Source organism: Mustela nivalis (genome assembly GCF_964662115.1).
Source record: "Mustela nivalis genome assembly, chromosome: 1".
NCBI classification, from domain to species: domain Eukaryota; kingdom Metazoa; phylum Chordata; class Mammalia; order Carnivora; family Mustelidae; genus Mustela; species Mustela nivalis.
In genome coordinates this window covers 182,831,149-182,855,235 of record NC_139020.1, presented here as the reverse complement: position 1 = coordinate 182,855,235, position 24,087 = coordinate 182,831,149, and the positions used below count along the sequence as shown (strand labels likewise).

General features: G+C 43.2%; 2 long non-coding RNA genes across 2 annotated transcripts in view; both read left to right on the top strand.

The window, feature by feature from the left end:
• Nucleotides 1-882, top strand: part of LOC309862761 — a 58,232-nt gene extending 57,350 nt beyond the window's left edge. The window contains exon 3 of the long non-coding RNA XR_014310698.1: nucleotides 769-882. This is a non-coding gene — a long non-coding RNA (uncharacterized lncRNA). The remainder of the gene's footprint in view (nucleotides 1-768) is intronic.
• An 11,002-nt stretch (nucleotides 883-11,884) lies between these two features.
• The window catches only part of LOC309862756, a 52,215-nt gene continuing 40,012 nt past the window's right edge, over nucleotides 11,885-24,087 (top strand). Inside the window, exon 1 of the long non-coding RNA XR_014310696.1 lies at nucleotides 11,885-11,959. This is a non-coding gene — a long non-coding RNA (uncharacterized lncRNA). The remainder of the gene's footprint in view (nucleotides 11,960-24,087) is intronic.

Here is a 24,087-nt window from a genome sequence, read left to right as displayed (position 1 = left end):
ATCACCTTCTTTAAATTGCCCTCTAACTTCTAACACACATACATGTCTTGTTCATGGCCTTGGTTTCCCCCCCACCAAACAGAGGCACCAGGAGGGCGGGGGATTCAGGTTTGTCTGTTGCTTTACCCCCTATACCCAGTGTGGTGTCTGGGACATGGTAGGAGTTCAAGAAATATTACATGAACAAATGGTCATTAAAAAAATATCTCGGGACAGATGCCTGGGTGGCTCAGTGAGTTAAGCCTCTACCTTCGGCTAAGATCATAATCTCAGGGTCCTGGGATCAAGCGGCGCATCGAGCTCTCTGCCGTCTCTGCCTGTCTCTGCCTGTCTCTGCCTGCTTGCGATCTCTGTCTGTCAAGTAAATAAATAAAATCTTAAAAAAAAAAAAAAATCTTGGGACACCTGGATTGCTCAGTCAGTTGAGCGTCTGACTCTTAGTTTCAGCTCAGGTTGTGATCTCTGGGCAGAGAGATGGAGCCCAGAAGTGGGGCTCCATGTTCAACAGGGACTCTGCTTGAGATTCTCTCTCTCCCTCTCTCTTGGACGCTCCCCCACTCTCATTCACACCACACTCTCTCTCTCTCAAAATAAATAAATAAATCTTCAAAAGAGTATCTCTATTTGTCTCCTGTGTCTCTTTGTCAATTGACTTGTAGTCCTCAGGGATGAAAAATACCGTAAACTGGCATCTGCAAGGGCCAGCACGCACCTATAAGGACCTGATATGAATGGCTTGAAATGGCTCAACTCCTCCCTCTTTCATAGACTTTGAACATCTACCACAAGCCCGGCACCATTCAAAGTACTGGGAGCACTGCTCTGTGTCAATAGGAATGACTTCTGGCAGGAAGTGACCAAAACATCAAAAGCAACAGCTTACAGCAAGTAAGGGTTTTATTTTTCTCACATAATTAGAAGTCTAGACATCGGCAGTGCCATGCTTGTACAGTGGCTCCAAGAGTCGGTCGGGGACCCTGTCTGCTTCTACCTTCTTGTGGTCCCAAGCTTGCTGCTTCCACTGCAGCGGCGTCTGCATTCCAGGCAGGAAATGGGGAATGGCGGAAGGGAAAATGTGTGTTCCCGAGGACTCCTCACCCCAGGACCATGGTTTGCTGGAAAGCTCCACTCGGCAATTCCTGTGTCTATCTCCCTACCCACATCTTGGCTGCCTGATCTGCAAGGGAGCTGAGGAACGTAGCAATTTTTATTGGTTTGCTTTGTTTTCTTTTGTGGGCCCCCTTCCTTCTGCAAAACAAAATTAGGAAGAAGAGCACAATTAAATGCATCCTTGAGTAAGCAATGGGCAGTATCTCCTGCCTTGGCAGTAGTAAGGACCATGCTCTCGGAGGGTCATGGTAGGGTGTGCAAACAGAACACCAGAAAGTAAACGCACACCCATAGCATACACATCCCCAGTTGCAAAAAATGAGAAAAAGCCAAGAGTGCTGTGCTAAGTGGTAAAATGAGGGGAGAAGTTAGTGACTCTTGATTCTACGTTACACCTGGAAGTCAGGGAAGCAGCTCTCCAGAGAAGTAACGTTGCCGCTGAACTTGGAACGACGAAACGGAGGCAATCTGGCCAAGATCAATTGCAATTTTACTGATCCTTTGTGGGTTATAATTTCATCTGGGACAAGAAAGAAATAGAATCATGTCTGCCCAGTTCCATAAAATCCAGTTTTCAAGATGTGGGAGAAATCTTAATCTTCCTAAACCTTCTCTCAAAACTGTGCTGGGAGACTTTTCTCCTTCTGATGCTGCTCTTTTTGTCCTTCTGTCCTCTCCTCTCCCTCACACATGGCAAAAGTTGACATTGTCCCTTGGTTGTAAGGATAAGAGATCATGGGATGGAGAGGTGGGAGGGAGTGTTTGGCTTTTTTAAAGACTGGCAAAGCCTTATGGCTGAAAAAAAATTTTTTCAGCAAAATAAGCCAGATGTGGGCAATTTATAAAAGGGGGAATAATTCTAGAGAAATTGTCTTCAACCCATAAGCCAGTCTGGTAAATACAGGTGTTATTAAACAGATGCATTTATTTTGGCTTCAAGAGGCTATCTGAGGGGTTGGGCAAAACTCTGTGCATTACATTCTAACTCACACCCAGCCTTTGAAGGGCTCCCTTGTGCATGTATTGTGAGTCCGTTGTTATGTACAAATGTGATTTTACATCCAGAAGTTTTCCTGGCCCCAATAAGGGATTCAGATGTTCTTGGATTTATTTTTTCCTTGTGACTCTGCTGATGTCTGGACTCTAGCTGCCAGTTCTTTCCCCCAGTACCTTTCCGCTATAATTAATTATCCTTTATCTGGTATATGCTTCAGACAGAAAGACCTTTGTGCAAGTCAGCCACTATGGCTCCTAAAAATCTGGCTAGACATACATCAGCAGGTGACCACAAGCCCACTTTCAAGGAAATCAGCAGGGAGAAGAATAGGGAAGCGTCAGTGGACACTGCGGACACAACGCAGTTGGGACGTACTCGCTGACATGACATTTACAAGTCACTTTGCCTGCTCCGTGTAGAAGTGGTTAAAACATCGATCACAGGTCATTTTTAGGTGGTGGTGTTCTATTGTTTTCCCCCTTTTCCTTTAAAGCTAAAGTACTCTTTCACCCCAGATAGTACCAAGGCTACACCGATGATTCAGCGTTTCCACAATACTGCCACATCCAGGCGTGACTTCGTTCTCTGTATGGATGTTTCGGTCCTGGATAAATGCTGCCAAAGTGGAAATTTTTTCTTTGTCATTGTGAGAAATCTGTATTACAATGGAATCAGACGTCTGAATATCTTTATTACATATTTTTTGGGAAACCCTCTCCTCTCTGTAGGAAGTCCCTGTTGCTTATGCTGTTGCCCTTGCAAGAGTTGGTAATGAACCCCAGTGTTCTTTATTTCTGAATTCTAGAACTTGCTCAGTCAAGGTGTTAGAATCATGATGAGGTGGTGTTGGGGGGAGTCTCTGGGAAAGCAGATCGTGAGATGTGAGGCATAGGGAAGATGGTCCATGGTCCCCAAACAGCCATCAGCACAGGCTGGCCAGCCCTGTTTCCAACAGCTTCTAGAACTTCCTTCCGTAAGTCAGGAGTGGAAATGCATACTATATACAGATCAGGAGAAGATGCCAGTAAAATGTTACACATCTCGGGCACTCAAATAGAATAGCTGACTTCTGTCACTCAGCATTGGAAGGAAAGAAGGAATAGAACATCGCATTCACTGTTGGCCGAGATTGCTCTTCGGATGTTTAGAAGCCTATTCCAGCGGACTTCCCTCCACTTGGAAAACAAAACAGGGATCCCTGGCTTGACTTTGTCTCTTTATCTCTTTCCATTTAAACACAGATATCCTGTTGTGATAACCTTTGACACTTTATTACAGGGCTATGGTAACTAACAACTGCCCGATTTTGTACTTTAGTTCTGGTTAAATGCTGCCATTAATTACTGAACATAAAAGTTGAAGTTTTTGTGAATAGAAGGAAATGTCATTTGGATTCCTTTGCTTTGTTCACTAAATTTATTTGAGAGCTTGGGTGGTTTAAATAGCTGAGAGATGCTGAGAACTCCCCCTACCCTGACAATAAGAACCAGCTAATTTGGGGGCTGTGGGGGGGATGTTAAAAGACTTACAGAGCTTCATTGGAAATCTGAGTTCACAATGGATTTAAGAAATTGAATGTAATTAAGAAATCAACTTCCGAATGCTCAGAAGCTATGTTAATTGTTTAGAAACTACACCTTGAATTTCCTTTATTACTTATAAGATGACACTCTTGTTACTGAACCAGTGTTTAAGATTGCAAACAAATGAGTTAAAAATCATGCGGGTCCCTTTGAAGAGTCTTAGAAACTGTTTCACCATAGATTTCTGTATCGATCAGGACAATGAGTTAGAGACTTGTCCTCTTTCATGTTTGGTAGTGTCCTTCTCTGTTACTATTTCTTCAGTAGGGAAAAGCCTGGGAATATATAATTCAAATTTTACTGAAAATTGTTTTAATTTTGTTTTTCTATTATCAACTCTTTGTTTTTTTTTTTTTTAAACTTACATTTTCATTTCAGAAATTATTTTTGTTTCAGGTTGATTTCCAATTTCTACCTAGCCTTTTTGAAACTTTGCTTTAGTAAATTATGAATAAACACTGTAACCTGCTAGATAAAAGAATCCTAGGGCGCCTGGGTGGCTCAGTGGGTTAAGCCGCTGCCTTCGGCTCAGGTCATGATCTCGGGGTCCTGGGATCGAGTCCCGCATCGGGCTCTCTGCTCAGCAGGGAGCCTGCTTCCCTCTCTCTCTGCCTGCCTCTCCGACTACTTGTGATTTCTCTCTGTCAAATAAATAAATCTTAAAAAAAAAAAAAAAAGAATCCTAAAATTTTAGAATTGGAAGGGACCTTCTCTGTTCTATCTTTGCCATGAGTGAGATGATAACTACAGAATCATTAACACGGATTTCATTTTATTTATTTATTTTTTAAGTGACTTTTTTTTAAAAGGTTTTATTTATTTAACAGAGAGACAGATCACAAGTAGGCAGAGAGAGGGGTTGAAGTAGGCTCCCTGCCGAGCAGAGAGCCCGATGTGGGGCTCTAGCCCAAGACCCCGGGATCATGACCTGAGCCAAAGGCAGAGGCTTCAACCCACTGAGTCACCCAGGTGCCCCCATTTTATTTATTTTAAGGGTTTATTTATTTCTTAGAGAGAGTGTGTATCAGAAGGGGGAGGGGGAGGGAGAGAGGGAGAAAGAATCTCAAGCCTAAGAGTCAAGCAGACTCTGATAATTGCGGAACCCAGTGAGGGGCTTGATCTCATGACCTTGAGATCATGACTTGAGCTGAAACCAGGAATTGGATGCTTTACTAACTGAGCTATGCAGGTGCCCAACACTGGTGATATTTTAAATGTGAACAATTTTTTTTTCTACTTGGTCTATTTTGTATTATAAATATATTATTTTCAGAAATGGTGTTAACTTCTGCGGATTAGGTCTTGACTTAGTGTAAGAAAAAATTTAAGACTTTGAAATAAACAAAGGGGATGAATGGATATTCTTTTAGTAGAATACTGAAGTCACTGGAGGTCATGTAATCCTACAGAAATATACATCTTCATCTTTGACTAAACTATTTATGTCTGTTGACATAAAAGTTAAATTGAAAACTGTTTTAGTATAAATTTCTGTATTGAACAGAAAAATTTAGAAGTTGATGATAAACCTGTAATAATGCAAATTATTCTTGTCCATAGACACAAAGAAATTCTGTCCTGTGGATAGCCAGTTGATTTCCCTCTTACACGGTGGAAGAAGACTTTTTTTTTTATCTATTTGTAAATTTACGTCAGCATTCCCATCTATGTATCTCTCTGATTTTTTACTTCTCCTTTAAAAAGAATTTTATTTTTAACTCGTCTTTACACCCAACAAGGGGCTTGAACTCACAGCCCTGTAATCAAGAGTCACATGCTCTACTGACAGAGCCAATGACGCATCCCTGAGTTTTCCTTTGAAAGAAGTGTGACATCTCATTGATTCCCACTGGTAATGAGTTCAATAAAATATTTGCCAGGTATTCATTTGTGGGAAAATTGTCCTTTAACCTAAAGTATTATGCAGATGACCATGCGTAATAGAAAACCACTCATCCTTCTCCGGAGCCTGATAGATGAAGGCATTGAAGCTCAGGGAAACTCAGAGTATATTATGTAATAAATTGCTGAGCTGGATTTGAATCCATGTCCATTTGTTTCCTAAACTTATAATTAAAACAAATAAACAAACAAAAAAATCAGAACAACTCATTGCATTGTCTTCTCATTGAGAAATACATTTTTCTTCTTCTTCTTCTTCTCCTTCTTCTTCTCCTTCTCCTTCTCCTTCTCCTTCTCCTTCTTCTTCTTCTTCTTCTTCTTCTTTTTAAGATTTACTTATTTGAGAGAGAGAAAGAGCAGAGAGGGAGAAAATCCCAAGCAGACTCCCCACTCAGTGCAGAACTGGACACAGGGGTCGATCCCACAACCCCGACATCATGTCCTGAGCCAACATCAAGAGTTGGACAATATACTGAGCCAACCAAGTGCCTCTACATTTTCATTGCTTAAAAATGTCTTTTTGTGTTTCAGCTGATGCTGATGTTTCAAAGTAATTACTTGTTATAAAACAAACAAAGCAGCCTATTCCCCAAATCTTGAGATTCATGGTTGTAAAATTGGATTTATATCATCTTTTATCTCAGCCTTGTGTTTCTAAGTGCTAGGTTTCCCTGTTTTGCTTTGGCTTGGATGTTTTTCTTGGTTCTGCATCCAAAAAATCATATTTCTCAAAACCCTGAGGGGTGTCATTTAAGGTATACATTAAATTGCATACAAAGCTCCTTCCTGCCTTTAAGTCTCCCTTCAGACCTTCTGATTATGTGAAGAAGACCTCAGGGAGAAGATAGTGTGTCTTGAACATCTCTTTCATACCTGCTACTCAGCCTTTTTTCCCCACAGATTTTATTTATTTATTTGAGAGAGGGTGAATGAGTGAGAGAGTACAGGTTGGGGGAGGGGCAAAGGGACAAGTAGATTGCGCACTGAGCACAGAGCCCAACTTGGGGCCTGATCCCAAGACCCTGAGATCATGACCTGAGCTGAAATCAGATTCTTTTTTTTTTTTTTTAATTTTTATTTATTTATTTGACAGACAGAGATCATAAGCAGGCAGAGAGGTAGGCAGAGAGAGAGAGAGGGAAGCAGGCTCCCCGCTGAGCAGACACCCTGATGTGGGGCTCCATCCCAGGACCCCGAGATCATGACCTGAGCCAAAGGCAGAGGCTTTAACCCACTGAGCCACCCAGGTGTCCCCTTGCTCTGCTTTTTAGAACAAAGAGAGAGCTTCAGAGCCTTCACAGCAAAGTCAGCATATATATATTTTTTGTTTTTACTGTGCTTATTTAATGCTTAACTTTGATTTATGCAAAATAATTCTGCTTTGCATTTACACTAGTAGTATAAAGCTGCTTTTAAGATAAATTTCAGGGGCAACTGGTTAGCTCAGTCGATTAAGCATCTGCCTTTGGCTCAGGTCCTGATCCCAAGGTCCTGGGCTCCCTGTGTAGCAGGGGGCCTGCTTCTCCCCTCCCCCTACCTGCTATTCCCCTGCCTGTGTACTGTCTCTCTCTCTGTCAGATAAATAAATAAAATCTTTTTTTGAATTGTTTCTTTTTAAAGATTCTATTTATTTATTTGACAGCAAGGGGAAGAAACAGCAAGAGCAGAGGGAATGGGAGAGGGAAAGCAGTCTTCCTGCTGAGCAGGGAGCCCAGTGCAAGGCTTGATTCCAGAACCCTGGGATCATGACTGAGCCTAAGGCAGACGCTTAGCGACTGAGCCACCCATAAATAAAACCTTAAACAAACAAAAGCAAAAACAAAAACAAAAAACAAACTTTAAGTTTTTAAGTTGGATTTCCTGGCTGGCTCATGCTATTCTTGAACTCTGGGTTATGAGTTCAAGTCCCACATGGGGTGTAGAGATTACTAAAAATAATAAATGAATAAATTTAAACAAAAGATAAATTTCAGTTAAAAATAGGTTGATATAAAAAAAAGATTAAATAACTCACGTAATAGTTATGAGCTAACCGATGGCAAAAATTATGACTCTTACAATGACTCCAATTTGGGAAGGAGGAGACTCTTTGGAAAATCCAGGGCTGTCCCGGTCACCTGTGTAATCCTTAAGTGGCCCTGGGTCACCTGTCTGCAGGAACTTATATATCAAGCTGAGGATCAACTTTCTATCTCAGAGTCCTCCAACAATACAAGTTGCTGGACAGACAGTAAGGAGAGAAGGTGGTAGAAGTGAATATAAGCCCCCAGAGGTCACGGAGTATATGAAGCTCATGTTTTTATCCTCAGCTCCTCAAAATAGTTCTTCCACGTGGGATGCAGTGAGTTCACTTTCTGGCGTGCTACTTAGCGTGGTCACATGCATCCTTCCTATGGTATTGGAGAGCAGAGAGTATTCTATACAAACATATAAACTATACAGAAGCATTTACAACCTTTTATTTCCCCCCATGATTATCAAACCTGTGTACATTCAGTTTGTACATTGCATATGGCATATACATTCGAAATACAGAAATACATGATAAAGCATGAACCCAGGTTGCTTGTCTGGCTCAGTTGGTAGTGCTTGTGACTCTTGAACTCTGGGGTCCTGAGTTTGAGCTCCACTTTGCGGGTAGCATTTACTTTAAAAAAAAAAAAAAAAAGTCTGGACCAAGAAGTAAAATGTAAACAACAACAACAACAACAAAAAGGTCCGGAAACAAAAGCTTTATATATATTATACTTGAGATACTCCTATATTTGCAATTTCGCAACCTTTCTCCTGAATCATTGGAATCTGCCAACAAGAACCTTAACCCCTTAACTCTTTAGTAAAATGTTCCCCAAGGAGCACTTAGGCAATTTGGGTACGGGGAACAGGGATGTTTGGGGACATATCGGAAAAGAGAAGCAGAGGAAGGGAGGTGGCTAGGGAAAGGGGCCCTGGAGTCCCCTTCCCAAACTGGATGGGGAGGTCCCGAAGAGGGAGGCTGGTTTTTTGCCGGCAGAACTTGGAGCTTACCCATTGATCTCGCGCTCCCTCTGCTGGCTCCGCGGAACCCGTCCACGGCGTGGTTAACGGGAGCGGGGGCCACAGAGGGGCGGAGACCATTAAAACCTTCCGCGATGGACAGAAAAGAGAAACAGCACCCTTTCTACAGATCAAAGTTTACATCAGCGTTGATGGACTGGTGGATTGATTGTGCTTATTCGGTCGAAACAAGTTGGGATCCGAGGCCCACCGTCCCCTCCTCGTACCCCTTGTTTTTCTCTGCCCCACGAGAAGATTTCTGAAAGGTCTCCGCTTTCCTTTTCAAGATTCTTCTTAGTCTCCTGCCTGGGCTCTGGTGATCCCTGTGTTTCTCTTCATTGTATCTCGCGGTGGCTTTCTCTCCTTTTTCCCAGTTCCTGCCACGCCCCGCCTCCTGGCTGGTGCCATTTATGAATGAAAAAGTAATGGCAAAACCCCGCCCTCACCTTGCCAAGCTGCGCTCTGTTAACTCCTCTGATTATGCAGCCTCTTATTTCTTCTTTGGTGCTTAATTCAAAGCTGTAAAAAGCTTTTCAAAATAGGTGCATGCCCTACTTGACAGTTGTGATAAAACAATGCCTCAATAAAGAGAAAGCAAGACACATTTGCAATTTCCTCTTCTATAAATTTATAGTCATTTAGCTTTACCCCCTTCTCCTCCCCACCAGGAGATGAGAATTTCTTTGGGAACAGTAATCTTTTAATAGCAACAGCTGAAGCACTAAGCATTTTTTGTGCAATCATTAGAGCTCCTCGCCTGCAAAACAGTGACTGGAGATTGAATTAGGATTTAGAGCGAGGCGGCCTGTCTCACATAAATAAACAATGAGGGCCCCCGCCATTTTATTACAGAACTTAAAAAAGCAGTCCAGATGGTCACTGCAGCGTCGCACACGCATAACCTGTTTATTTAGAAGAGCACATTACAGGGTCAGAGGCATTAATGTACTCACAGTGCCATTCACTTACCTACTTGAGCTACTTCTTTCGCACTAAGCATCATGCCGTGGGTCCAGCACATTAATACAGGCAGTTATACAGACTCATGAGAAGGTAAGCAAATTGCAGAATGATGAGAGGACCAACGAATAATAAAGTTTAAGGATTTACGGCCCCAACTGTAACCTAATATTCGGGATTTGCCACTGGTCCTTACCACTGAGGTCCAAGGGACAAAAAAAAAAAAAAAAAAAAGCAAGCAAGCCACCAAAACCATCATATTTATTTTGGTGCACACAAAAAGTAATTTATTATCTTATTGCTTCTTGAATTAAGACGTTCAGCGCTTCCACTCTAGCTGGTTCAAGATGCTCATGTGGGATTGTCAGGTGGGCTCCCTTCCTTTGTTGCCTTCATTTACAGCATGTTGGCGCTGTTGTTGCTCGCGGATTCTCTGTGATGCGTATTAATACCTTCAATTCCAGTGGAAAACTACTCTGTCCCAATCATTCTGGCAAAAGATCAGGGATTACATCTCTTAGGCCAGTTTCAAGTCTGTCCATTTTCTGTACTGGTCCTTGTGTCCACAGGGATGGACAACGTTGACTAAGTCATGGGCTCATCTGCGAGCCACGGGGATGTGTAGGGGTTGGGGGTAGGTGAGTGGGTTTGTGGATGGCGCCAGCAAAACAACTAGACCAGGGGGGGAGATGAGTGGCCGCCTCCGAAGGAAAATCTATATGCCCATAGTAGAAGATGGAGGGATCAATGCCAGGTAGGCAAAAACGAGATGCGCAATCCTTCAAACCACACCATTTAGAAAAGAGCATTCAAACGAACTTCAGAATCTTCAAATGAACTCAACTAACACGCAAAATAGACCTTCCAGTGAAGCCTGAAAGTGTCTTGATGTCTGTTCATTCACCTGAGGGTCCAACTCCCACTACCTGTTAGCAGGCTGGGCTAAAAGTGTTCTTCCTAAGGACTATCTCACTGGCACCTTCTTCATGCTACCGCTCAGCATTTGCCAACTTCTAGGTTCCCCTTTTCCTCAAGTCGCAGAAGAAATTCTTACTGTATCGCATCCCTCAGACTGTTGAACTGAGCAAAATGCATGGTGGCCCTTCTCAGAATCCTGGCGCTGAAAGGGTCAAGTGCATAGAAAAGGCATGGCTGAACTAACAGGTTCCAGACTGCTAAGCCCCTGCCACTACTTTGGAAATGCTGCTTTCTTTGAACTTGTACTTGGAATCATTTACTTGTGGTTACTCTGGTGTTGCCACAATCTCTTTGGAATTTCTTACTAGGTAACAGACAACAATCCTAAAAGGAACTATTGTTCTACTTCCGTATGAAAACAGGGCGCACGCACACACACACACACACACACACAAGTGCATATAAACCCACCGAAATCTGAATGAGCTAGATGAACTATTATCAATGCCCAGTGCAAGATGTTTGCATGGGGGGGAAACTGGGTAAAAGAAATATAGGATCTCTCTTTAATTTTATAGAACTGCACATGCATCTACAACTATCTCCAAAAATTTTGTATAAAAGTAGCATTAAGACCAGGGCACCTGAGCAGGACGGTGGCCATGGAAGTCGGAATCTGCTAAAGAGTGTGTAACTCACTCACTTGCCGAATCACTAGCCCTGAAATTGGATTGCGCTTGAGTGTTGTGTCCACACCTGGCTGTCGCTGGCAGTTGGTGACGCGTGTGAGAGGGACACGGGAGAGGGGGGCAGTGGTTTCCCTTCTCGGGGGGCTGCTCCAGTTACCTCCAACCCCCACCCCGCAGATGCTATGCCTCGATGAGTAGGAGGGCCAGTGCGAGGAGCCTTGAAGCCTAGGATGCAGGCCTGGGTAGAGCCACCACCACAAGTGCAGGTCTTGGTGGTAGTAGCAAAAAAAAAAAAAAAAAAAAAGACCAGGGCACTTGGGTGGCACAGCTGGTTCAGCATCTTCTTCTTGATTCAGGCTCAGGCCATGATCTCAAGGTCTTGAGACTGAGCCTCATGGCCAACTCTGTGGTCAGTGCTGGGTCTGCTTAAGACTTTCTCTCCCTCCCCCTCTACCCTTCCCCTCCTCCCTGCTCACATAGGCTCTCGTGCTCTCTCTCACTCTCATAAATCAATAAATCTTTTTTAAAAATAGTATAAGCCCAACAAACAAAAACAACACCCAAAAAAGTAATAATAAGGTTAGTGTTATGATAACAGTGTCCTGTGATACCTTGTCGGAGGCAAATATTTGAAATGTTTTCCCCAAAAATGGTATAAATATGTTCTTATCTTCATGCAGACTCAAAAGTTGAAACTGTTGAAGCCCTGGACTGGTCAAGAATACTCCAGACTTGGTTGTGTAAAGAGTTCTGAACCAACTTTTGTAAGTAGGAAGTCATTCAATAACTACTTAGTTTTTCAGTTTTCTTCTTTAAAGTGGAGGTAAAATTCACATAACATGAAATTTGAAAATTTGAAAACCTATAATTATCCATTTCATTTTACTTTTTTAAAGTTTCATTTAAGTACTCTCTACACCCAATATGGGCTTGAATTCATGATCCCAATATCAAGAGTCTCATGCTTTACCACTGAGCCAGCCAGCTGCCCCCTAATTAACCCTTTTACAGTGAACAATTTAGCAGCATTTAATACATTTCCTATGTCGTGCAACCGCCATCTCTATGCAGTTCCAAACCATAGTACCACCCCAAAATAAAATCTGATATGCATTAAGCAGCCTCTTCTTCCTCCCTTGTCCCTTCCAACCTCTGGCAGCTACTAGCATGCTTCCTATCTCTAGGATTGTTGCCTTTTCTGGATATTTCGTATAAATGGCATAACATGTGAACTTTCATGTCTGGCTCGTTTAACTTAAAATTTTGCTAAAGAAAATGTTCATTGATGTTGGAGCACGTTTCTGTACTTCATTCCTTTTCATGAGTGAGTACTATTCCATTGTATGGATATACCACTTTTCGCTTGTCCATTCATCAGTTCTTGGACATTCGGGTTGTTTCCACCTTTGGGCTGTGATAAATAGTGCTGCTCTAACATCTGCATACAAGTAGTTGTTTACACATCTGTTTTCAATCTTTTTGGTTATATACAAGGGAATAAAATAGCACTGGGTCATATGGTAACCCTATGGTTAACTTTAATACATGTTTATTGGGTACCTACAATATTCCCTGTAGTGCTGGTAAAACAATATCAAAACAAAGAGATAAGATCCCCGCTCTTCTAGGGCATATACTCCAATAGCAAAGGGCCAGTAAAAAATGAGCAGTCGTGGTACATAACCTAAGGGGCAAAATGAAAATTCAGGTCTTCTTGGTAAACAACAACAAGCAAACAAAAACTATTAAACATTTCTCAGTGGCAACAGGAGAGCATTAAACCCCATGGAGGGCGCTTCCAAGCGTGGAGCTCTGAGCTCTGAGACCCTACACAGGTCACTCATTCCGAAACCAACTCTGAGAGTAAGAATAGAATATGATCATTTGCCGAGTACCCACAAATACACCAAACGGGGCACCATGCCAGAGATCAACTGGAAACGCGTGAGGTGATTTGGATAGGAGGTTGGGAGGGTCATATTCAAACTCAGACCTGGATGATACCAAAGAACCAGCTGTATCAAGATCTATGGGCAGAGTATCCAAGGAGAGCAGGCAGTTGGACCAAAGCCCCTGAAATGCGAATGCACATGGCCTGGTTGAAAAAACAAAACAACAAAACAAGGACAGTGAGGCTGGAGCTTGGTTATCCTTAGCCTCTAAGTGTGCTTTCCAACATTATGTTCCTTGAAGACGGCCCCCAAGCCTTTACATTCCTTTTTTTTTTTTTTAAGATTTTATTTATTTATTTGACAGACAGAGATCACAAGTAGGCAGAGAGCCAGGCAGAGAGAGAGGGGGGAAGCAGGCTGCTTGCTGAGCAGAGAGCCTGATGTAGGGCTCGATCCTAGGACCCTGAGATCATGACCTGAGCTAAAGGCAGAGGCTTAACCCACTGAGCCGCCCAGGCACCCCACATTTCTGATTAATATGAATGTGGGTGTGTTCTTTGGAATGAAGCTGGTGAAACTGTCTTGGTAACTTCAGGCTCAGGACCCATGGTTCCCAATGAGCAGGATATGGAACCCTGGGGCTCCCCAGGTACTTCCCAGGTAGGCCCCAGGTTTTGCCTAATGTGTAAAATTTATTCTGCCTCAATGGAGAACACATCTGTAGGAGTAGCATGGAAGAAAGAGGGCGAGTTTCTGTAGGACTGTGGAGCTGAAGAATGGCTGGATGTGATGGGTGTGGAGGACAGTTTGATGCTAATAAGTGAAAAGAAGCATACCATCATGTCAACATTGTGCCCAAGGCTATCTTCTGGGATCTCTGGATAATGTGGGTTTCTGGGAGCAAAGTCCTGGAAGTCGAGGAGGCCGATGCAAGGCCAGGAGAACGGAAGAATTTTTGTGCACACTCTCGTCGGCACTACCAGATAGCATTTAACTAGAATCGACACCACGCTGCCCTCACTGCTGACTGTTTCAACACCTTCTCATCTCTCTAAGCATGCCTTCAAAAGCTCTCCTCTTCCTCCAGTTCTGGGAACGGGAAGAAATGTGGACCCTGCTCTAGCCAGTGTGCAAAGACTGTAGGGGTTCAAGAGTCAGACGTCCGGCTGATCTAGCAGTTCACTTTGTCACGGGGGAAGACCAACCCCAAGAAGTAGGGCTTACAACACGCCAAACTTATCTGGAGTTGCATGGTGAGTCACAGAGATGCAGTCCAGAAGGAATCCCTTAGGAATTACCAAAAAATCAATGATTCAGAAAACTGAATTAATGAGGCTGGATACTGTCTCTTAGCACGGGGAAAAAAATCTATATTTGCCATGTCTTCCCTAAGCAGTATTAGAAACTATGAGAGAAGAGCCATAAATTTCATCCTAAAGGAGAAGGTAAAGATGCCAGATCATGGAAGTGGTTAGGTAGGAACTTGTAAGAGTAAACATTTCCCACACATCTGGTCATGCTCTTTTCAAAGGACATTGTCTTAGTCTGTTGGGGCTGCTGAGACAAACCATCAGAGACTGGGCGGCTTAAGTGACAAGTATTTATTTCTCACAGTTCCGGAGGCTCAAGAGTGAGATCAGGGTGCCAGTGCCGTTGGGTTCTGGTGAAGACCCTTGTCCAGGATGCAGACGGTCGGCTTTTCACTGGACCCTCACATGGCAGAGAGCCAGCGAGAGAGATCTCTGGGGTCCCTTTTCTGAAGGCACAAATCCCATTCCTCAGGGCTCTACTCCTGTGAACTAATTAATTCTCAAAGCCCCCCACCTAATATCATCACGTTGAAAGTTAAGATTTCAAAATATGAATTTGGGAAGTTACAAACCTTCATTGCACTGCAGACCATGTCAGGTTCTGACCTTCATGTGACCTTCATGTTCATTGCATTTGTGGGACAACCAATTGGTGAGAATATTTGTGAGTGGTGGGAGCCATGCCTGGGGTCCAGCTCTAGGACCATGTTGGGCAGGATACAGAACCCCAAATCCTTCCTGTTTAACAGGAACTGCTGAATCAGCATTGCATTCAACTGGTACAATATGTAACTTTTGTGTTTTTAAGAAGCACTCATCATCACTGGGCAATTTTTTTTTATTCTTTCAAAGTGAAGTACCTAGGGAAAATGTTATATTCTAATTTAAGAGCTAAATATAACACCTCCAGATGGAAATAGGAATTAGAAAATGTTCCATCTCATTTCAATTCTTTTTTTTTCCCTCTCTACTATGATAGCATAAGAAATTCACAGAAAACCAGTCAAGTCAAAAAATATTCCCCACATTGATTTCTTCTGACCTGAGTAAAATTTGAAAGTTCAGTCACCTTTATGAGAGCAAACTCGGAAAATAATTACTTTGTAATTGTTTTGGAAAAGAAGAAGTTATCCTAGTCATAATAATATTCTACCACCATAAAGTTAATTTTTATATGATTGAAGTTGAATCTGAAAACATGACCTCCCTAATTACCTGTCTTAATAAGAAAGGTAAACTATTTTTACACATTTTTTTTTTGCTTTTGAGAATTTTTCATTTAAACATCTAATGATAATTCCATTTTTGTTAAAAAAAAAAAAGTCTGTACATATATTTACATGTGAAGAATAATGTATGGGGACGCCGGGCTGGGTTAGTCAGTTGGGTGTCTGCCTTCGGCTTAGGTCATAATTCCAGGGTTCTAGGAACAAGCCCTATGTTGGACGGTCTGCCCAACAGGGAGCCCACTTCTTCTGTCTGCCTCTCTGTCTGCTTATGCTCTCTCTCTCTCTCTGTCCCCATCAAATAAATAAATTAAATCTTTAAAAAAAAAAAAAAAGAATAACATATGTAAGGGTATATCCCCAAATGTGAGTAATCATCACATCTAGGGGTAAGGTTCGGTATACTTTTTCTTTTTTGTATTTTCATATTCTACAATGATATATATATTTGTATCACAAAATGGGAGGAGAGAGAAAACAAATGTAGGCAAACTATGGGTCAGAGTCTTGGCCGTACGTACATGGAATGCTCAGGGGTCCAATTGAGTCTAATTACTTCGTGGAGAGGAGTGGGCAGGGGAATTAACAGGGCTTTTGATGCACCCAAGGACTAGCACAATGGGAAGCTGTTACCGGCCTTACAAAAGCCCAAGGGGCTAGCAACCTGACTCTAGAGCCTAGAGAGAGCTTGCAACTGATAGGACCTCAGCCAATCAGAGACAGAGTAGGGGGAGAGAGTTACCTAGCCTCACTTTCTTCCCCTGATCTGAGCCCAGTGGAGCCCAAGGTAGGCATTCCTAAGAGACAGATCTCAAGACAAGAGCAGAGCAGAGGGCAGAGGATAATGGATGTGCTGGAGCATATGGAGAAGTAGCTGTGCAGGGAACCATGTCCTAATGACACATCATCTACCATGATCTGACACTTCTCCAAAGAAGACATCCAGATGGCAAACAGACACATGAAAAAATGCTCAACAGCACTTATCATTAGGGAAATACAAATAAAAACCACAATGAGATACCCACTGACACCAGTAAGAATGGCTAAAATTAACAAGACAGGAAATAGCAAATGTTGGCGAGGATGCAGAGAACAGGGAACCCTCCTACACCGTTGGTGGGAATGCAAGCTGGTGCAGCCACTCTGGGAAACAGTATGGAGGTTCCTCAAGACTTAAGAATAAAGCTACCCTACAACCCAACAATTGCACTACTGGGTATTTACCCCAAAGATACAGATGCAGTGAAACAAAAGGGCATGTGCACCCCAGTGTTCACAGGGACAATATCCACAATAGCTGAACTGCGGGGGAAGCTGAGATGTCCTCCAACCATTGAATGGGTAAATAAGATGTGGTATATGTACACATGGACTACTTACTACTCAACCATCAGAAAGGATGAATACGTACATTTACATCAATGTGGATGGAACCGGAGGGTATGATGCTGAGCAAAATAAGTCGGAGAAAGACAAATACCATCTGCTTCACTCATATGTGGAATTTAAGAAACAAAACAGATGAACATAGGGCAAGGGAAGGAAAAATAAAATATGATAAAAATAGAGAGGGAGGCAAACTGTAAGAGACTCATAACTATAGGAAACAGAGTTGCTGGAGGGGAGGTGGTTGGGGAGATGGGGTAACTGGATGATGGGCACGTGATGCCATGAGTACTGGGTGTTATACACAACTGATGAGTTATTGGTCACGATATCTGAAACTAATGATGTACTATATGTTGGCTAATTGATTTTCAATAAAAAATAAAGATACATCATCTGCTGTAGGCTATTGGTTTGTTTGTTTCCACCATTTTGGGAAAAAATTTATTTTGCTTCTTTATCCATAATTTTCTTCTTCTTGGCTCTTATGGAATTGAAATAAACTTCGTGTGTCAGAGACCATGATGGAGCCATTCCTCAAGGGTACCTGCTTCCCTTGCCTTGTGGGGGGCTTGTGACTGGTGCAGGCTGCTAGGCGCCCTTCCTCTCCCCAGACATGGGGATGAGGGGTTACCTGTTGGAACCATTCACAGGCCTTTTTCAAAGACTGGTGTGAACACTGGGAGAAAGAGGAGCTTTCTCCTTCTGAAATCAAGAACTCAAAAGATGAAATCTGGAGCTCTCCGTGGCGGCCTTTTCCACCATCTAGAGAGCCTATGGCGAATGCTGCCAACATGGAGAAAGAGAAGGAAGAGATGGAGAAAGAACAAAATCCCCGCTGACATCTTTTATGTGCATGAGCCTGGCAGCACCTGAAGTCAGCAAACCCCTGGATGTCTCCGTTTTACATTTAACTGTTCTTTTCTATTTGCATTACTCAGAGCTGTATTTCTACACATGAATCTGGAAGAGTCCTGAGAAATAGAGTCTCCAATGAGGAAGATGAGGGTGTGTTCTTACCTGTTTTTTCCTTTATTCCTATAATAACCCTTTGAGGGAAATATTATGATGCCATTTTCCAGCAAAACAAACTGAGGTACAGAGAGGTTAAGCAACCTGCTAATGACACTAAGGGCCTAAACTGTCAGTCAAATCCTGGGACCCAGACCCAAACCGGGACTGTCCCAGGCAAGCTGGGTCACCAACTTCTCCATTCTACTGAGGCTCTTCTGATCGCTGCTTCACTGCTGAGGAAACTGAGATGTTGACAGGTCACAGGCAAGCGCATGTCAGAGCTCTGTGGTTGCAAGGACAAAGATTAGGGAAGGGGATCCTTGGGCACACCTGGGTCTAGCCTGGGACCCAACATGAAGCTTTTCAAGGTCCCACACCCTCCTCATTCACAGATCAGTACAAAAGCACAGGAGAGCAAAGTGCAGCCTTGCACAAAAAGCCTGCCTCCATGTCCCTAAAGCAGAGGAACTTGAAGCACAAAGGTGAAATGGTTAAAAGGTGGTTATTGAGTTGCTTGAACAACAAAAGTAGGAACTTTAAAACCAGGTGGCACCTGGAAGAAGTACAGCTAACAGGATGAATTTGACAATGTCTTGGAAACTTTGAGGCAGTAGTCAGGGAGGACATCTAAAAGCTCCATCCACTCCCAGAACCGTCTGGATTGTCCAGTATTTAGTATCTTCTAGACCCTTTGTTTTAGATTGCAGCAGCTCATGGTGGAAACCAGGAGCTCATAGTGTCTTCTCTTTGGGATCCCTTCCGGTGTGTATATGTTGTATGTGTGTGGACAGGGTGGGGGAAGCATGGCGTGGGCCTTGCTCTGTGCTGTGTGTTTACAGGGTCACCTCTCTCACACAACCCTAAGAAGCTGGTACTACTATCCTGTATTAATTGAACTGGGCCATTCATCCAAAGGGTATTTATGACTTCCTTCTTCGGGCCAGGGTAGCTGGTAGAGTGATGAGTGTGGAGTCATGACGGTGCGGTCACTGCCCATGGTGGCAAAGAAGATCTAGAAACTGGTTTAATCCAAGTCAGCTGGACCCATTGCTCCATTCTGCCTGTCAGCCCCACGTAATAAGTATGGCATGAACATGGTAAGCCAAGCCAGTCTACTCTGCTGGGTTATGAGGAACGAGAAAAAAGATGAGCAAAATGTGTTGGGAGAAATGTGTATGTCATTCTGAACCCACAAGCTGTGCCATGCTGGAAAGCACTATATTTAAAATGTATCAGTGACTGTCTACAGAGCTGGGAAACCACCAATGATTGAAAAGGTATCCTATGGTGGGGCACCGGGGTGATTCAGTGTGTTAAAAAGCCTCTGCCTTCGGCTCAGGTCATGATCCCAAGGTCCTGGGATCGCCCCCCACATTGGGCTCTCTGCTCATCGGGGAGCCTGCTTCCCCCCACCCCCCGCCTCTTTGCCTACTTGTTATCTCTCTGTCAAATAAATAAATAAAATCTTTTTTTAAAAAAAAGGTATCCTATGGAATGGGCAAAGTACTGCAAACCATATATCCACTGAGAGATTAATCTCTAATTAGAAGCTCCTACAACTCAATAGCAAAAAAACAAAAACAAAAACAAAACAAAACAAAAACTAATAACCTGATTAAATGGGCTAAGATCTTGAAAAGACACTTCTCCAAAGAAGACATACAAAGGGCCCAGAAATACATGAAAAATGATCAGTATTACTAATTATTAGGAAAGCGCTAATCAAAACCACGACAAGATATCACCGCACACTTGTCAGGATGGCTTTCATCAAAAAAGACAAGGGGTAGTGAAGATGTGGAGAAACTGGAACACTTGCAGGCTGTTCATGGAATTGAAAAATGGTGCTACCACTATGGAAAACAGTATGGCAGCTGCTCAGAGGATTAAAGATAGAGCTACCTTATGATCAGGGTGCTTGGGTGGCTCAGTTGGTTGGGTGGCTGCCTTTGGCTCATGATCCTGGAGTCCCAGGATCCAGACCTGCATTGAGCTCCCAGCTCCATGGGGAGTCTGCTCCTCTCTTTGACCTTCTCCTCTCTCATGCTCTCTCTCACTCTCTGTCTCTCAAATAAAAAAATAAAATATTAAAAAAAAAAAAGAACTACCTTATGATCCAGCAGCCCCACCTCTGGGTATTTATCAAAGAACTGCCGTCCGGATCTGGAAGAGATATTAGCATTCCCAGGTTCACTGCAGCAGTATTCACAATAACCAAGTTGTCCACTGACAGATGAATGGATAAAAAAGACATGGATGTACATAAAAAGAATGAAATTCTGCAACATGCAACAATATGGATGAAGCTTGAGGACATTATCATAGGGGAAATAAGCCAGTCACAGAAGGATAGATACCACATGATTCGGCTTCTTTGAGGTATCTAAGATCATCAGATTCATAGAATCCAAGAGTGGAATCGGGGTTGCCAGGAGCTAGAAGGAGAGGAAAATAGAGAGGTATGAATCAACAGGCATAAGGTTTCAGTTAATGAAGATGAATGCACTCTAGAGGTCTGCTCTATAATATTGTCAACATTCAGTCAACAATAGTGTACACTAAAAAAATTATTCACCAAAATAGAAATTAAAACAAAAGACAGTGCATCAGTGGCTTTTCGTTAGTTTGAGGATCAAGGGGGAAAACTCCCCAACATGGGTTTTAAATTGTTGTACGATCTGGCTGTTGGCCCCCTCTCCAAGCTCACTGTGCATCTCCCTGCTCCCAGCAGCTCTCTGCATGCTAGGGTTGAGTTCATCCTTCTATCCTCTGTAGTTCCTTGAGTTCATCCTTCTTCTCACTTGGATACGCTTATGCCGTGTCCTTCCCTTCTGCTTTGTCCTCACCCGTCTCCCCTTCTCAACTCACCCTCAGGTAGCCTAGACTACCCATCCTGATGAAATGAGATCTCCCTCGTATACCTCTCCAGGGCAGCACTTCTAGAATTGACACCTTATCATTCTTCTGTATGATTAGGTAATAGCTGTGTTCTCAAACATGCAGTGAGCTGCTTAAGAGCAGAGACGGCCTCCTCTCTCTTCTTTGCTCGCTTTTAAATATTTTTGCTAAATTTATAAACATGGTGCTAAAAATATGTGTTGATTGAATAAAAGGATGCATGAATCAATAACGTTGAGGTGCTGACTCATAAAAGCATCTAACCTAGTTGAAGAAGCTGAGTAACCAATTTAGGTTATATGCAGGGTAGAGTGAAGAATTTCTAATGCATCGGGTTGAAGTTGTCCATTTGTTAACATCAGAGGGGACTCATGTCCTGTTTGGGTGCGTTGTCCTGATGACCCATGGCTACTCAAACAATTCCGCCCCACCCCCCTCCGCCTTGGGGTTTGAGTTTTTGTACTTCCTGTGAAGTCACAAACATATACTGCATATTTGCCTCCAAATGTCTACCCAGAGCAGGGTTCTCATCTCTGGTACATTACCATTACTTGGGAAACTTAAAAAACTGTGCTTGCCTAGGTTCCATTCTAGATTAAACACATAAGAATTTCTTGGTGTAAGGTCCAAGAAGTCAATTTTTACAAAGATCCTTGAGGGATTCTGATGTGCAACAGGGTTGGAAACCACTTACATAGAGTAGTGCTTCTCAGTGGGGGTAAGAGGGAGGAGTTTACCCCCAGGGGACACTTGTCAATGTTAACAGCCAATGACTAGAGGGTAGTTACTTCTGGTATCTAATGGGATGGTGCTAAACATCTTATAACACACAAGGCAACTCCCCTCAACCCCCGTCCAACACACCCAAAATTACTTGGCCCATATGTAATAGTATCAACATAGAGAGCCATTCACCTAGAAGAACAGGATGTTAGAATGGATGATTTTTTTTTTTTTTGACAGAGAGAAATCACAAGTAGATGGAGAGGCAGGCAGAGAGAGAGAGGGAAGCAGGCTCCCTGCTGAGCAGAGAGCCCGATGCAGGACTCGATCCCAGGACCCTGAGATCATGACCCGAGCCGAAGGCAGCGGCTTAACCCACTGAGCCACCCAGGCGTCCCTAGAATGGATGATTTATTAGCAGTATATTCTGGCATACTGGTAGGAAAATACGGAGTAGAAAATAGCAATTTTCAAACTTGAGTCTACTTAAGAATTAGCAGGAGGGCTTGTTTAAATTAAAGTTCCAGGGAGCGCCTGGGTGACTCCATTGGTTAAGCATCCAACTTTGGTTTCGGATCAGGTCCTGATCTCAGGGTTACTAGACTGAGCCCTGTGCTGGGCTCTGAATTCAGTGTGGATTCTCTCCCTGTGCCTCTGTCTGATTCTCCCTTTCTTTCAAAATAAATAAATAAATACATATATACATACATAAAATCTTTTAAAAAAGTGAAATAAAATGAAAGTTTCAGGGCTTCATGCCCTGAAATGACTTTTTTTTTTTTTTTTTTTTTGTCATGAAAAGTACTCTTCAGTCGCTTCACCTATTTGACCCTTGCCCCTGCCCCTCACCTTGTCCTCTCTGGTAACTAGGAGTTTGTTCTCTAGAGTTAAGATTCTGTTTCTCGGGTTATCTCTCTCTCTCTCTCTTTTTACTTTGCTTATTTGTTTTGTTTCTTAAATTGCAAATATGAATGAGATCAAATGGTATTTGTCTTTCTCTGACTGACTTATTTTGCTTAGCATAATATTCTCTAGCTCCATCCATGTTGTTGCAAATGGCAGGATTTCATTCTTTTTCATGACCAAATAATATTCCACATATATATCTCTCTCTCACATCTTCTCGATCCACTCATCTTTCAAAGGACACTTGGGCTGCTTCCATATCTTGGCTGTTGTAAATAATGCTGTAATAAACATAGGTGTGCTCCTATCCCTTCCAATTAGTGTCTTGGTATTCTTTGAGTAAACACCCACTAGCCCCCACCCTGAAGTTCTGATTCATCTGTTTTAAGTGGGGCCTGGTCATCTTAACTCCATTCTGCTAAAGTTGCATTGAATACAGGAGCTCCAGAGACCGTGCTCTGAGAACACAGTGACAGACCGCATACTTCATGCTGTGGTCTCCGGGATGAGCCCAGCCTGAGCGCAGACTAGCCTCATGAAAGGTGACATCTGCAACCTGGGAGTGATGTGAAGTAAACAGGGAGGAAAATGAGCCCCCGCAAGCCCCCTTGCCGCCGCCCAGGGATGTTCAGTTTAGTTGGGTCTTTGAAGGTAATTGTGAGGAGCCTTGTTCCAGCTCCCATGTGAACGGCCTCCCTGTGGTGCCTAATTATGCAGCCGGGGTCCCAGCCCCAGGAGGTTTGGTGAAGGGACTTCTTCATAGACTTTAGCCTACAGGGGTGGCCAGGCACTCGGTTGGGTCCAGCACTGCAAAGAATCCCGCTGAGAACCACACTGTAGCGGCTTCAGCGGAGAGAGCCGATTTTCTCTTTGCCTCTTCCTTTTTGCTGCTTGCATTGTTTTGGCAGAGTTTATCCTAAAAATAGCCTTTCCGAGCCCCGCCTGGAGGCCTTCTGCCTTGAGCTTCTGCAGGCCTGTACAGTGTGTTTGGTTCTTGCACGCTTGCCGTTACATGGAAAAGACAACATTTTATAGAGGGAGGAACAGGGAAAACAGGGCAGCTGGGTTCTGACTCTGCCTCTGACTAGCCTCCCTGACTTTGGATAAGTCCCTTAACCCTTTTGGGGCTCAGTTTTCCAGACTTGTCCATAAAACAGGCATCTTCTGAGACCTGGCTCTCAGAATCAGCCTAAGGGGCAAATCTATGTATCAGATTTTGCTAAAGGACCATATGAGCGTTCCTCACTCTGAGTAGACCATGGTCCCCAATATTCATGATGACTTAGGCATCTGTGCAACCCAGCACCATTCCCGATACGTACCCGGCAGTGTCCGATGCAAAGTTAAACCCACTCTTTCTTTACTTGTCTTTTTTGCTTTTTAAAAAGATTTTATTTATTTGACAGAGAGACACACAGCAAGGGAGGGAACACAAGCAGGGGGAGTGGGAGAGGTAGAAGCAGGCTTCCTGCTGAGCCGGGAACCCGATGTAGGACTCGATCCCAGGACCCCAGAATCATGACCCAGGCCAAAG